Raw genomic sequence first — 16903 nt, forward strand, 5'->3', positions numbered from 1 at the left:
ATCCCAGTCACTGAATCAATCCACCTCATAGAGGGCCTTCCTCTCCTGCGCTGTCCCTCCACCCTCCCAAGCATGATGTCCTTCTCCAAGGACCGGTGTAGATAAACTTTAAGATATCTAAATTTTTATATTTTAAATGAAATTTTTGTAATTAAAGGCATGTGATAATTTTTGGCTCTTCTCCTTGAGGGCAACTACAATGCTTATTATAGTTTTTGGTGTTTGTTTTCTGTCTAGCCTCCTTCTGACATTGTTCCTGCTCTTTCTATATGTGTATGTGGTCAATAAATAAGTGTTGATGTTTTGTTGAAAATTTTCTTGTCATTACTATAATTTTAATTTAATGGTGTTTTGTACAGAGGGCACTTATACAGTACATTGTAAAACCAAAAATATGATATTAATTAACCATCCTCATTAGATAATCAAGATTTTAAATAGATATCCCAAAAGTAATCAAATTGAAGAGTCCACACCTTACTCCCTTTTGAGCTAAGAAAGTTTATCATTGAATTTGAATTTCTGAACTTTTCATATATTCATTTACCTGAAAAAGAATTAATTCAAAATGTAGCCTAATAACTTTCCACAAACCTATAGCTTTCATTTGTGGTTTGAATCTACCGGTTGTTCTTTTTTATTAACTGATACACTTAACACAATGTCAGCATGGCAAGCTTAAAGAAAAGAAAGGAGAAATTGTAGATGTTATGCCATTGACAAGGTAGTTCTTACTATGTGGTGTTAAGTTGGACCCAACTCATAGTTGACCCTCCAACAGATTTTCAGAGGCAATTGCATGGATGATTATTGCCCATCTTTCTACAGAGGAGAAGTTAATGGATTTGAACCTCCTGCTTTGGTGGTTGTGGTTGATGACCATCGAGTCTGGCATGACTCATAGGGACCCTATGAACAAAAGACCTGAAGCCTTTCTATAACTACCGTTTCTCAAAGTTTGTAGAGTTTCCAGAGGCATGTTATTTAGGAGTGGATGCCACTCCTATTTCTAAATATTACATGATTATTATGGAGTTATTAAACTTTTCAGACATCATATTATGATTATGTTTTAATTTTTCAAAGAGTCTTCATAGTCTAGATGCTGAGGTTAATTTGGGCGATTTAATGTCTGGAATTTGCTTTCAAATATCCCACTGAAAGGTGGGCAATTATTGCAAATTTAGAAGCTAGGGTGTCAGTTTTATGATACCATTCTCTACACTTTCATAATAAAGTGTGAAGTTTCCATGCTAAAAAATATTTAAAAAAACAAAAATGAAAACAAACCAAAAAACCCCAAACAAAACCAACAAACTATGTTCTTATGGTTATAATGATTAAATTCATTGCCCTCAAGTAGGAACCGACTCAGAGCTGACCCTGCAGCGGGTTTGTGAGGGAGACTACAAATCTTGGAGGAAACTCTCCTGAAGGAGATTGCCCTTGGAGTCACTGGTGGACTCAAACCACCAAAAGGGCAGGGCCTTTGGTTCAGCAGTGTTAATTCCCTACACACTACACCACCAGAGCTCCCTCTCTAATGGAGAGATATAGATTATAAAACACTGAAATAATCTAGGAAGTTTCTGCAGTATATTCTATGTGAAGAATGAAAGTCCCAAATAAGGGAATGGTGGAAACAAGACAAAAAAGCTCACTCCAGTGCATAATTGAGAAAGCAGAATCAATAGTGTTTAGCAAATGAAATGAATTTGTGGTGTGTGAGATGCCAAGGACAATGTCAGTGTGAACATGTGGGTAGGGTTGACAAAGTATGGAGGCAAAACAACTACGACTGGAGGTAACAGAGTTAATATTGATATGCTGGCAAAATAACTCCTTACTCACTAAACAACCAGACAAGATAGAGTTTCTGTTTACATTAATCATTTAACCCCTTAACGACTAATTCAATGATATTTTTGCCTTATGCTGAATAATGTTGGTTTCAATAAAGTTAAATGGGAGACTTTAGATTGAAAAATGAAAAGAAAAAAAGGCAACTGGTCTTATGACAGACTCTGATAGACTCTCAGTTCTAACTTAAAAGTCAAGGAAGTGAGTAGATTTTGAAGAACAAAAGTGTCAAGTTGAACACTGTCTTTTTGCAGTTAAAAGAAAAGGTCACTGGGACAGAATGCTTGAATTAAAATTGAAATCTAGGACTGGTAGATCTAAATGTAGCTCTAACCTTTCACAAAATAAGCACAGAAATTTAAAATGAGGTGCTCATTTATAGCCTACCCACACCCCTGCCCTTATTGCTTCTCCAGTGAAAATGTCACGCACAATACATAGACACTGACTCTTTCCTTTGGTTTATGTTGGAAGAGCTATATGAAGATGACAAGTATAAAAAAAATAAGAATATAAATAAAGTCCTAATTTACAGAATGATGACAGATATGTGAGAAATTTCATCAATATGAAGAATGGTGCTTATATTTTGCTGATGACCATAGTGTTATTTTTTGTGGAAGTCAATTTGATATTTTCAGTGTTTAAACAGAAGTTTCAATTGTAATAAATTCTTACTAAATAGTTAGCCACATTAAGCCATTTTCACTATTTTATAATTTTCAATGTGATTCCAGTAAATTCTCTCATTTAATTTCTTTATATACTTTATATTAACAAATGTATAACATTTGACTGGAACTTGCATCCTGGATATATTTCTGTCAAAAATACTTCATTCAAAAGGTGAAAAGTACCAGCACTAGTATCGATATAAATTAAAGCAATGAGAATTCTGAGAAAAGAATGTACATCTACTAGACAGGACCATATTTACATATCAGGCATTTTTAAAAAAATTGGTAAAAGAAATTGAAATGCAAGCAAACCTACTAATTTTAATCTATTTTTCCAAACAAACGGAATACAACAATATACTAGGCTTCCTAATAAATGCTGAGGACTTAGATCCGAGGATCCATAGATATGGACTTTGTTCTCCAGGAAATTATAGTACCTCTATTTGTTGTTGTTGTTGTTGTTATGTGCTGTCGAGTTGTTTGCGACTCCTAGCGACCCTATGTACAATAGCCCTAAACCCTACTTTATCCTGTGCCAATCTCAATGCCTCTGACACACCCATCCCAATTACCCCAGTCACTGAATCAATCCACCTCATAGAGGGTCTTCCCCTCCTGCACTGTCCCTCCACAAGGTATTACCAACCAGTTTCCACAGAGTTTATTCTGTTCCTATGTGTGCTGGAGTAGAATTATGCCATCCATAGGATGATTGCCAATGACTAACTTGTGGATGTACCTCAGCTCTTTATTTCGAGGTACTTTTGAATCTCCAATCATTCCACTTTTTGTTGTTGTTAGGTGCCATCGAGTCGAGTATGACTCATAGCAACTCTATGCACAAAAGATTTGAACCCTGTTTTATCCTGTGCAATCCTCACACTTTCTGATACACAAGAGCCTATTGTGGCAATCACTATGTCAACCCACCTGGTAGAGGGCCTTCCTCTCCTTCACCAACCCTCCAACCTTCCTCGTATCATGTCCTTCTCCAAGGCATACCTCCTCCTAGCAGTAAACCCAAAGTATGTGAGGCAAAGCCTCATAATCTCACCGCCAAAGTCACTCCAGATACACACTCGCTGTTCTTTTAGCATTCCATGGGATGCTCAGCACTTTTCTCCAACTCCACATCTCAAAGACGTCAAGTCTTCTTCTGTCATATTTATTCATTGTCCAGCGCTCAGACACATAGCACGTGATTGGAAAGGCTATGGACTGAACCAGATGCACCTTAGCCCTCAAACTGACATTATTATTCCTGAATAATTTGAAAAGGTCCCTAACTGCAGATTTTCCCAGTGCAGTGCATCTCCTTATTTCCTGACTGCTGGTCTCAAGGTCGTTAATTGTGGATCCAAATAAGGTGAAGCTATTGACAGTTTCAGTCTCTTCTCCACCCGTTATGTTGCTGCCAATCCATCCAGTGGTAAGAATCTTTCTTTTCTTGACATTGATTTGTGTTATTCCATTAGTAGTTAGCCATTTTAATGTTTGCACCATGAAGTGATTACAGAGACATGACTATACAACAGTTCTTCATCTCTAAGATAAAAGTAAAATTACAAATCAAATCTGAGAATTTGGAAGATTAAATATGACTTATCACTTGAATGCTTTGAAGAAGATTCAAAGATACTAAGATAAAATTTTAATTTTAATACTAAAATTATTATAATGAAAAAAGAAAAATTATTAAAATTATTGTCTTTGGAGAAATGAAAACACATTAAATACATCCAACAACTTATGAATGATCTAGTGATATTTAGAGTAGCTTAGGGAACCAACTATAAAGACACCCTAACTTTTTTACCAATGATCTATTGAACAATTTTGATGTACCAATAACATATGTTAGTATAATTTCTGTTCCTTAATACCAGGAAGTGGGGGGAAGTAACACTGAGTTAAAGAGAGCAGTTGGTAGCACCAAGTAGTCATTAACTCTATATGAGGCTCTGAAGAAATAGCTGAAGTTTAACATTCTGCTCTCTACGGATGGAGAATATACAACAGCAAAATATCAGTAGGCCATGTTTTCTACAATAAAAGAAAATGCTGACTCTGAATGAAACTTTAATATTTCAAATATTGAAGTAAGAATCAAGGGGTCTCCTTTCTCTAATTACCATCCTCATTTTCTTATGTATGAAAATTCTTGGAATGTATTCCTGTACTGTAAAAATCTTTTCAAAATCCAGCAGAGATAATCTTCTCTTCAGAGATGGCATGTAGGTAAGGTGTCTCTCAAGCACAGAGATTAAAATAATGAAGTAGTAGCAAAGTCAAACCAGACAAAAAGGCACAGTAGACTTTTTTTGACAAGTGACTCTTCAAAGGGTTTCAAGTGCATAAACTTATTTATTGCATGGTTACAGCTCTCTGAAGCAAATTGTGATCCCTTGTAAATGAAGAAATTTGAGACACAGTGTGGTTAAATAAGTTACAGAAATAAGTCCTCTGTGTCTTCTCAAGAGAACCTTTGGGGAAGTGATTAATGTGAGTTAGGAAATAAATGTAGGGGCAAGTAGTGAAATGTGTTTCAACATATTCTCTGGAGTTTAAATGCTGTGTTTTTAGTGAAGAGATGAGGCATGATTACATTTGCACCTATATTCATACAACTGCTAAGGGAACTCTTGACTAAGAGAAAGGAAAAGAGCCATGTGGTAGATGAATAGATCCAGGGATGTGGAATTACACTAGGGGCCATCTGCCATCTTTCCTGTGATCTTCATAGCGTTTGTTTGGTTTGGTTTACCTGATCATTTGGTGAATCTTACTGATGGTCAGATAATATTCAGTGTTGAATAGTCTTATTTCAGAGAAATCTATTTGCAAAAAAACCCCTATACAATATGTCTAGTGAGCTCAGTAGTAAGGAGCTGTGCTACTGTTCCCAAAGCAGGCCATTTGAATTCATCAGCTATTCCACAGGAGAAAAATGGGTAGTATCTTGTACAATTTACTGCCTCTGAAAACTTGCTAGAGGCTTAGCTATGAATCAGTTCTGACTCCATGGTATACAACAACAAAACAGAATATTTCTTTTTTAAAAAATATGGTTCTGTAGATAAGAGTGTATAAAGTAAACTAGTTTTTCATTGGATTGTTCATAAATAAAGAGTTTCATGAAATTGGATGCATTATCTATAATATATCCACACTCTTCTCACAACATCTTGGGGTCTCTGTTTTCTTTAATCTGGATTCTTTTTGCCCCTCTCTGTATTTTCATCATTGTTTTGGGGCCAGTTATTCTCATACAACTGAATGTTCTAAGGAACGTGCTCCTCTTGGGTGTTATTGTTTATTTTATGAAGCTCTCTACAGTTTGACTGAAAGATGGTCTCCTGGAATTGTTTCAATTATAGATTGGAAATATGTCTTAGAGCCATAGTCTCAGGGGTTCCTCCAGTCCCAAAAAAGATATAATTTTTTTTTTTGAGTAATAACTTTATAACTTTTTAAGTCAGCTTTCAACTATTAATAATGTTTTAATATCTTAAGTACTTAAGCATAAGGTCTCTTCTTGTTAATTTTTCTTCCTTACAATAATCTATGTGAAATGTGGAACTAATGTGTATGCACGTATGTGAATATAAAACAGAAGAAATTTTTAATATTGAAAGTTCAGATTTTAGAAGTATCTCTGCCGCGGGCTGCTCCAGTCGGGAGGGGCTTATAAGCCTGAGGTCTAGGGTCTCGAAGAGGGAACATGAAGGTGGGTAGAAGTTCGGCAAAGGGGCGATGAAAGAACACAAGACAAATAGTTAAGTGATCTTGATGATTTTAATTCAAGAACAGAGTATATTCATCCACTGTCTCCTAAAATATATATAAAAAACCAAAAAATAACAAAATAAGCTTCTAAGGTAGAAGTTCAAATTTAGGGCACTATTTCTATGAAAAAGCCCTTTTCTTTTTCTTACCAACTTTGGAGGAAGACTGTATTTCCTTTTCACACTGGTAGTTTTAGTGTTCCTTAGACATCTTCATATGTCTTGGTATCAATATTTCCCTGGATCTGGGAGGTCCTCAGTGCAGGGACTTTGAAACAAACAACAACAACAAAAAAGACACATTTCATTCCCAACACTTCTTTCTTGGTAGTGGTATATCCCTTTTTCTATCTCCTATTATCTCTTCTAAGAAAAAAGGTGATTCAGGTAATACCCCAAGGAAACTCTCTTTATTTCTGCTCAAGTCTGCGGTTTGAATAAAGGTGATGCAACTCATTCTAACACACTTATATTTGATTGCCTGATCTCATCACATAAATTCACATGTCTTATTTTATTACATAACTGTCAAACCACTGAAAAGAATAGCCCATCTAAGATCACACATATTTCAATCAATAGCACACACTTAAGCTTCTGATTGAATACTTAAAACAAACAATAACCCATAAATAGGTTTTGTAAACAAAAATTCATTTCTATAATAATAAGAAATATAGTTCTGCTTAAGGGAAGGCAGATTCTGCCTCCAAATATTCCAGGGCTCAGTGGGCATGTACCCTGTTGGTATTATGTTTCTAACCCAAATGCAGAGGCTTTCTGGTAGTTCAAATTCACCAGCGGTTCTGAGGAACAAAGATGGGCAATTCTCCTGTGTGATTTATAATCACTGAAAACATGCTGGAGGGTCAGCTATAAATTGATTCTGAATACTATAGATTCTGCATGAGAATGCATGTTGTATCTCCCCAAGACTGCCTGAAATTTCTAAACTATAACCCAAATGGCATTAAGCTATAAGTGAAAATTAGGGCTAGATTAAAAAAAAAATGCTTATTCCCTGTCTATTTCGGCATCTTATCTGTCCAGCATTACTCCAACAAACACTAATGCTGTAGGTTATGAAAGCAATACCTAAAATTGTATCTTGCTTTGAATATAATCATGGACATCACATCAATAAAATATGACAAAAAACCTTTACTTCTGAGATAATGAAAAATTAACACTCTGTTTTATTCTGGTCACCAAAAGAAATGAAATTTTTAAGTATTTAAATATTAACTGAATTTCTTAGCAAAGGCAATTTTATCCCTTATTTTTATTATGTTCATGTGAGAAGATATGAAGTGACCTTACTTAATATTGTGATCATGTACACTTTTTCCACTATGAACACAGTAATGTATACTTGGCAATTTTGAATATTTTCTGGTTTTGTTATCCCCTCTCCCCCACTTAATCCGTCTTTTATGCTTGTTTTGTTCATTTGGTGAGCCAATATTTTTTAATGCATAATTCCTTGCAATTTTGCAAGCATTTATTTCTCTTTTAAATTATCTCATCTTTAAATTTCTCTGTGGCAGAGAGAATTGGCTACATATTTCAGAGGCAAGTTATAGTGTAAATTCTAAACAAATTGGTGTCAAATGAGTTTTTTGCAGCCATCATATCAAGTCAGAAATGGAAATATGTCTGCAACAAGTATGCAAGAGACAGATAAACCTTGATATAGCTAGATCAAGAGGAAGTCATGCTAACTAACAGTAGGAATTCTTCAGCAGTTACTTTAATGTCCACAGGGGTGGGTAGCCGGGTCGGTGTTGTGGTAGCTGAGCTTCAGACAATTCTAGGGTCACTTTAATCAAATTAACCGCAACGTCATATAATTGTTGCTGTTGTATACCATTGAGTCATAACTGACCTATAGCTGACCCTCTGCTGGGTTTTCAGAAATAGTTAATTGCATGGGAGAAGATTGCTCATCCTTTTCCCACAAAGTAGCTAGTGGATTTGAATTGTGTGCCTTTGATATTGCAGTGCAGCTTCTTGTCACTGGGCCACCAATGCTCCCTATATTAATTGTTTATAGGTCATAAAACTATAGAAAGAAAGAGAATGGGGGCGGGGGGAGAGTGGTGAGGAGTGGGAAGCAATCGATTTCCCCTAATTTTCCAGGCACCTGGACTAGATTTTACTGCTGATATTGATCTCCAATGATTCTTCTCATAGAAGAAGTCTCTCTGATTTCTGTTCAGGCCACCAGGTGATATTCATATGCATAGTCATCATTTAAGTTTCCTTAAAATGTTACTTACATTGAATAAATTATTGAACATAAAAAGAAAAAGTTAATTTGATCCCCAGCCTCATCACTATCATGGGCAAAATCTTGAGTTGTCCAGGAAGCATTAAAAGAACATGCAGGGAATACACAGAGTTACCATACCAAAAAGAATTTGTCAACACTGAAATATTTTATCAAATAGCGTGTGACCAAAAGCCAATGGAAATAAAGGAAGAAGATCAAGATGCATTGAAAACTTTGCAAAAATAAGGCCCCAGAAATATTCCAAATAACAGATGTAGCCCTGGAGGTGCTCACTAGTCTGTGCCAAGAAATTTGAAGATAGCTAACTAGATAATTGATTGGAAAACATCAATATTTTGTTTCCATTCCCTAGAAAGGTGATCCAACAGAATATATAAGTGATTGAAAAGTATCATTAATATTGTTCATTAATAGGGAGCTCTGGTGTCTTATTGTTGTTGTTATTATGTGCCATTGAGTCACCTGTGACTCATAGCGAACCTAGGTGTATTAGCTCTGAAATATGCCCTATCTTGAGCCAGTCTCATTATCTCTGGCAGACCTACCCTCATTTCTCTAATCACTGAGTTTGCAACTGTTCCTCCTCCTTTGTGATTCCAAGTGAGAAGGTTCTGTATCTGGTGCTGAATTTGCTAGTCTAACTTAAATGTGCTCCATTACACATAGGGTTTTCTGAGGTCTGTTACTTCAAGAGTGGATGGTCAATCTTTCTTCCTACTCTGTCTTTAATTTGGTTTCTCAACTCTAAAGCCATATTAACAGACAAAAATTTTGTTTAAGAGAGCAGATGAGAGACCTTTCTCATTATTGAGGTAACAGATCAAGTTTTGGTCCTTCCCAACCACCCCCTCAGGTGCATGTATGTTGTTCCCACCCACTCCCCAGCTCTACCAGCATCTAGCTCAATTCCTTCTCATTGAGCCTCCAGCACCTTGAACTCGTCTGCCCCCAGCCAATCCTGCTTTGATGGCTCAGTCCTCCACCCATCTGTAGCCACACAATACCTTTCCACTCCCCTGCGATGTTGGTGTTTCTGCCCAGTGTAGGTGGCACGTCCTACTGCTTACATCTTGTCTCCTGAAGTCTATTGTCCTCCTTTGTCTCAGAAGGCATGTGAGACATGGGACACCACAATGTAAGCAATGCTTCTTTTGTCTACCTACTGTCGTGGGTCTGCAGAGTGGCATGGCCAGCTTCCTCATCTCTCTTCTCTACTCTTTGTGATGGTTCCATGACAGGTCCTTGACTTCATTTTTAGTACTAAACGAAGGTGATATCTTGACAAGATCTTGCATATTGGTGAGCACTATGGTGTCTTAGTGGTAAGGAGTTGTACTGCCAAAACATAGGTACATGATTTGAATCCACTAGGTGTTCCACAGAAGAAAGATGGGCTAATTCTTCTTGTGAATTTTACTGCCTCAAAAATTTCCTAGAGGGTCAATTATGATTTGATTCTGACTCAATGGTACACATTAACAGTCAATCATTAATGTCACATGCAAGCTAATATTGCTAAAGATCATTTTTTAAAAAGTTAAATTGACAGAGAATTGCCTGAATTTCAAGCTGGGTTCAGAAGAGGCTGTTGAACCAGGGATATCATTGCTGATGTCAAATGGATTTTTGGAAGAAATCAGAAAATACCAGAATAATGTCTATTTGTGTTTTATTTACTATGTAAAGACATTTGACTATGTGGATCAGAACTAACTGTGGCTAACATTAATAACAACATTTAGTCATACTTATATACAACCTATATGTAGATCAAGATATTGTTATCTGAAAAGAGCAGGGAAAGTGGTATGGTTTAAAGTAGAGAAAAGTATGCATCAGGGTTATATCCATTTGTATTCAATCTGTATGCTAAGCAAATCATTAGAGAAGCTGGCTTCTAAGAAATAAAAATAGGAGGAAGACTCATCAATAATCTACATTATGCAGATGACACCACCTTACTTGCAGAAAGTGAGGAGGAACTTGAAACACTTGTTGCAGAAGATCAGAGACATCAGCCTTCCATATGGATTACATCTCAACATCAACAACATAAAAACTTGACTTTAAAAAATTATGATAGATGGAGAAATGATTTAAATTGTCAATGACTCCATATTGGATACACAATCAACACCCTTGGAACTAACAGTAAAGAAATCAAAAGACATGCTGCATTGGGAAGCTCTGCTGTCAGAGACGTCTCCAAAGTACTCAACAGCAATGATGTCAATTTGAAGACTAAGATGTGCCTGATACAGGTAATGATATTTTCTATCATTTGCTAGGTGTCTGAGAGCTGAGCACATGAATAGGTATGAATAAATGAATAAGTATGAAATAAGGAAAATAGACGTCTGTGAGTTGTGGTATTGCAGAAGAATGCTGAATGCCCAAAGAACTGCCAAAACAAACACACATGTCTTAGAGAATGAGCATCCAGAGTGCTGCTTAGAGGTGAGAATGGCAGAGTGTTGTGTCATATACTTTGGGCATGTTGCTAGGAAAGACTATTTCTTAGAAAGTAACATCATACTCCTAAAGATAGAAGGTCAGCCCAAGCAAAGAATGTTCTCAATGAGATCGACTGACTCTCGGTGGCTGTGGCAATAGGCTCAAGTATGTCAGAGAAGATGAAGATGGCACAGGATAAGCCAGGGTTCGGATTTGCTGTTCATAAGAAGACTATGAGTTGTACTCAACTCAATGACAACTAAAAGTAACAACAACAACTTCCCAGGGGAGAAAGATCCACATTAACAGCATTAGTAATTCAAATACAATACCTTTTGGGTTAGATACCTTCTAATTTCCATACTTTAAACCTCATGTAAAACCTACACTTGGACCAGGAGGCAGTTGTCAGAACAGAGCAAGGAAATACTGCATGGTTTAAAATCAGAAAAGGAGTACTTCAGACATGTGTCATGTGCCATCTTAGCTGATTCCTACCCTTGCCAACTGCCAGATCTGGCGTCCTGTGGATCTGGTTCTGTGTATGCTTCCTACATTCTCTCTACTTTCTTGTGTTTGCAGAATGCACCATCTTTACTGGGTGTCCTGTCTTTCCCCCTAATCTGGATTGAGAGTTAATACCCAAGAACATTTTTAGAAACTTATTGCCTACCTAAGCAAAGACAGACTGATGCACCCATTGCTTGCCAAGCCCCAACAACTCCAGTCCTTCTGGACGGTGTATGAATTCGTGCCACCCACATCATTTTATCTATAGGTTTCCTTTCCAGAATCAAGCCATTTAAGAAGTAGATGCCACTCCTGCTTCCAAGCTTGTTTTAGTCAGGAAGCGCCACCAAACACTGTCCACTATAGGTAACAATTATTGCATTTGGCACATCAAATAAAACACATAAAAATTGACATCCTAGGCATTAGCAAGCTGAGAAGGATTGGCATTAGCCATTTTGAATCAGGTAATCATATTATCTACTATACCAGGAAATAAAAAGTAAAGGCATATGCAAAAAGATAAATTTTAGATCTTCATGAAGTCCAAAGTTGTGAGTTATAGGATACTATCCATTTACATATAAGGAAGACCTGTTAATGCTATTATCATTCAAGTACATGCACAAGACTCTAAACCTAAAAGGGGAAAGTAGAAGATTTTCACCAACCTTCAGTCTGAAATTGATCAAACATGCAACCAAAACTTATTAATAATATTTGGTGACTACAATGTAAAAGTTGAGAACAAGGATGAACTACCAGCAGCTAGAAAATAGAGGCTTATTGACAGAAATGATGCAGGAGATAGAATGACAGAATTTTGTACTGATTCATTCATTGCAAATACCTTATATAAAAATAAAATGTTGTTGTTGTTATATGCCATTGAGTCACCTGCAACTCATAGCAACCCTATGTACAACAGCCCTAAATGTTGCTCTGTCCTGTGCCATTCACACTGTCTCCAACACACCCAACCCCATTTCTCCAGTCACTGAATCAATCCACCTCATAGAAGTTTTTCCTCTTTGGTGCTGTCCCTCCATCCTCGCAAGCATGATATCCCTCTTCAAGGACTGGTCCCTCCTTGCAACATATCCAAAGTATGTCAAACGAAGCTTCAGAATCCTTCCCTCTAAGCAGCAGCCTGGTTTAACCCTCTCCAGGATAAACCTGTTTGTTTTCTTAACAGTCCACAGTATATTCAATACTCTTCTCCAGCACCACAGCTCAAAGACATCAATTCTCCTTCTATCCTCATTAGTCATTGTCCAGCTCTCTGATGCATAGAAAGTGATTGCAAAGACCATGAAAATACTTTTTATGAAAATTATAGTGATTAAACACACATGGGCCTCACCTGATAGGCTACATAGGAAGAATCATTGGAAATGCTAAATATCAGCTGTGAAACCAGGCTAGGTGCTGACTGTGGAACTGCTCATATGCAGGTTCAAATTGAAGCTGAAGAAGATGAAAATAAATCCACAATAACAAAAACATGGTAATAAGTTTATACATCTGAATTTAAATAACATTTCAAGAATAGGTTTGAAGAATGGAACAATAATGAACAAAGACCAGATGAGCTGTGGGATGATATCATCCATGAAGAAAGCAAAAAATAATTACATAGGCAAAGGAGGAGAAAAAGACCAACTTAGATGTCAGAAGAGACTCTGAATATTGTACTAGAATACTAAGAAGGCAATATAAAGGGAAAAAAATGATGAAGTCTAAAAGTAAAAAAAAAAAAAAGATGAAGATTTCAGTGCCAGCTCATAACGACAACACAAAGTATTAATTATAATGAAATCTACAAGGAGAGTCAGAAAAATCAAAGGAAGAAATAGCTTGGCATTTCTCAACCTGAATGGACTTAAGAATAAATTCAAGCCTCAAGTTGCAATTCTGAATGATACATTGGGGAAAATTTTGAATGAACCAGGAAGCATCACAAAAGATAGAAGGAATACATGGAGTTACTGTACCAAAAAAAATGGCTGACACAAACATTTCAGAAAGTACTATATGATTATATGATTAAGTACTAATGGTAAGAAAAGAAGTTCAAGCTGCTTTGAAGGAATTGGCAAGAAATAAAATCCAGAAATTGATGAAATACCAGTTGGCATATTTCAACAATCACATGCAGCTTTGGATAAGCTAACGAGGTTATGCCGAGAAACGTAGAGGACAGCTATGTGGCCAACTTACTGGAAGAGATCCATCTTTATTCCAATTCTAGCACATACAAGCCAAATCTTGCTGAAGATCATCCAAAAATGACTTGAAGTGCATTGACAGAGAAAGACTAAGTAGAGCTGGATTTAGTGTGGCACTAGGGATATCAATGGCTGAGAGTAGAGTCCAAGAAAGATGTGTTTGGGTTTTGTTGACTATGCAAAAACATTTGACTGTGTACATCACAAAAAAATATCGCTATCTTTGAGAAGAATGGGAACCTCAGAACATTTTAAAGCTACCTATATCTAGATCAAGAAGCTATTGTCCAAACAGAGAAAGGGAATACTGCCTGGATCAAAATCAAGAAAGAAGTGCTTCAGGAATGTAGCCTTTCTTCCATACCTTTTCAATCTATATCCTCAACAGATCATTTAAAAGGCTGAATTTTATGACTCATCAACAAGTTTCATTATCCAGATTACACAACCTTGCTTCAAAACTGAGGAGAATTTTATTTGCTGCAGAAGATCAAGGACTGCAACCTTCAATATGGACTGCATCTTCACATCAAGAAAACAAAATTTCTCACCACCAGGCCAATAGGCAGTTGCAATACATGGGGGGGAGGGGGAAGTTGAAGATGTTAATTATTTTATCTTGCTCAAATTCATAATCAAGACACTTAGTAGCAGCAATTGGTATCAAAAGACAAATTTTACTAGGAAAATCTGTTTTCAGGGACATCTCCAGAATGCTGAAGAGTAAGGATGCAAGTCTAAATACTAAGGTGTGCCTGATCCAGTCCATAGTCTTCTCAATTGCTTGCTATGCTTCTGAGAGGTGGACAATGACTATGGATGACAGAAGAAGAATTGATGCCTATGAGTTGAAATACTGGAGAAGAATATTCAGCATACCACTGACTGCCAAGAAACAAAACAAAACAAAACACAGAAACAAAAACAAACCCACAGGTCTTTCTTGGAGTGGGTGAAATCAGGTTGCTCCTTGGAGGCAAGGATTTTGAAATTCCGTCCTACATACTTTGAGCTTATTATCAGGATGAGTGAGTACTTTGGAATAAACATCATGCTTAGAAGGATGGAGTGTCAGTGCAGGAGAGGAAGGGATGAGATAGATTGACACAGCGACATGGCAAGAGGATCAGGTGTGCCAGAGATAGTAAAATTGGCTCAAGATAAAACAAGTTACAGAGTGGTTGTTCTTAGGGTTCCTATGAGTAGCAATCACATCAATGGCACATAACAACAACAGCAAGCCAAAAGTTTAAATACTTGATAATAAACATAACCGTTTATATAAAAACTCTGTATGAAGAAAACTACAATACACTATACAAGATAGAAAAAAGAAACAGCCCTAAATAATTTGAAAACTGTATCATGTTAATGACAATGATGTCAGTCTGGAGACTAAGGTGCACTTGACCCAGGATATGGTCTTCACAATTACTTGCTATGCATCAGCGAGCTGGACAATGACTAGGAATAATAGAAGGAGAATGAATGCCTTTGAGCTGTGGTACTGGAGAATAGTGAATATACCGTGGACTTCTAGGAGAACAAGCAGGTCTTACCTGGAGAGTGTGAAACCAGACTGCTCCTTGGAGGCAAGGATTTTGATGCTCCATCTCCCATGCTTTGGGAATATTAGGAGGAGGCACCAGTCAGTCCTTGGAGAGAGACATCTTGTTTGGGAGGGTGGAGGGACAGTTCAAGAGAAAAAGACCCTAGATAACAGAGATTGACTTGGTCACTGGGGTAATGGGGATAAGTGTGTCTGAGACAATAAGATTGGCTTAAGATAAAGCAGGGTTCAGAGCTGTAGTACATAGAGTCACTATGAGTCACAAGCAACTCGAGGGCACGTAACAACTACAACATGTTGTTGTTATGTGCCTTCAGTTGCTTGTGACTCATTGCGACCCTATGTACAATAGCCCTATAAGCTCTCTTATCTTGTGCCAATCTCACTGTCTCTGACACACCCATCCTGATTACCCCAGTCACTGAAACAAACCACCTCATAGAGGGTCTTCCCCTCCTGCACCGTTCCTCCACCCTCCCAAGCATGATGTCCCTCTCCAAGGACAGGTCCCTCCTTACAACATGTCCAAAGTATGTTAGACGAAACCCCAGAATCCTTGCCTCCAAGGAGCAGCCTGGTTTAACCCTCTCCAAGATGAATCTGCTTATTTTTTTGGCAGTCCATGGTACATTCAATACTCTTCTCCAGCACCACAGCTCAAAGGCATCAATTCTCCTTCTATCCTCCCTAGTCATTGTCCAACTCTCTGATGCATAGCAAGTGATTGCAAAGACCATAGCCAGTATCAGACACACCTTAGTCTCCAGAGTGACACCATTGCTCTTCAATACCCTGGAGAGGTCCTTAACAGCAGACTTTCCCATCACAATACTTTTTTTTTTTTATTTCCTGGCTACTGGTGCCAAGAGTGTTGACTGTGGAGCCAAGCAGACTAAAGTTGTTAACAATCTCAATCTCTTCAGCATCCATCCTGATGCTGCCAATTGGTTCAGTGGTGAGAATCTTTGTCTTCTTGACATTGAGCTTCAATCCATACTGAAGGGTGCAGTCCTTGACCCTCTGCAGCAAACATTTCAGATCCTCCTCAGTTTCAGCAAGTAGGATTGTGTCATCTGCATAACGCAGATTGTTAATAGATCTTCCACCAATCCTGATGCCACATTTCTCCTCATAGAGCCCAGCCTCCTGGATAATCTGTTCTCCATACAGGTTGAAAAGGTATGGAGACAGGACACATCCCTGGTGTATGCCTTTCCCAATTTTGAACCATGTGGTATTTTCTTGCTCTGTTCTGATGATGGTCTCTTGATCCAAGTATAGGTTTCTCATTAGCACGATCAAGTGTTCTGGGATTCCCATTTTTCTCAGAGTCAGCCACAATTTGTTATGATCCACACAGTCAAACCCCTTTGCATAGTCAATGAAACACAGATATACATTCTTCTGGTATTCCCTGCTTTAAGCTAAAATCCATCTAACATCAGCTACAATATCCCTAGTACCATCACCCCTTCTAAACCCAGCCTGGACTAGACAGGAAAATTTAACATGGCGAGTTTATC

Source organism: Elephantulus edwardii, unplaced genomic scaffold, assembly GCF_000299155.1.
Source record: "Elephantulus edwardii isolate Elephantulus edwardi_28Jun2011 unplaced genomic scaffold, EleEdw1.0 scaffold00010, whole genome shotgun sequence".
NCBI classification, from domain to species: Eukaryota; Metazoa; Chordata; class Mammalia; order Macroscelidea; family Macroscelididae; genus Elephantulus; species Elephantulus edwardii.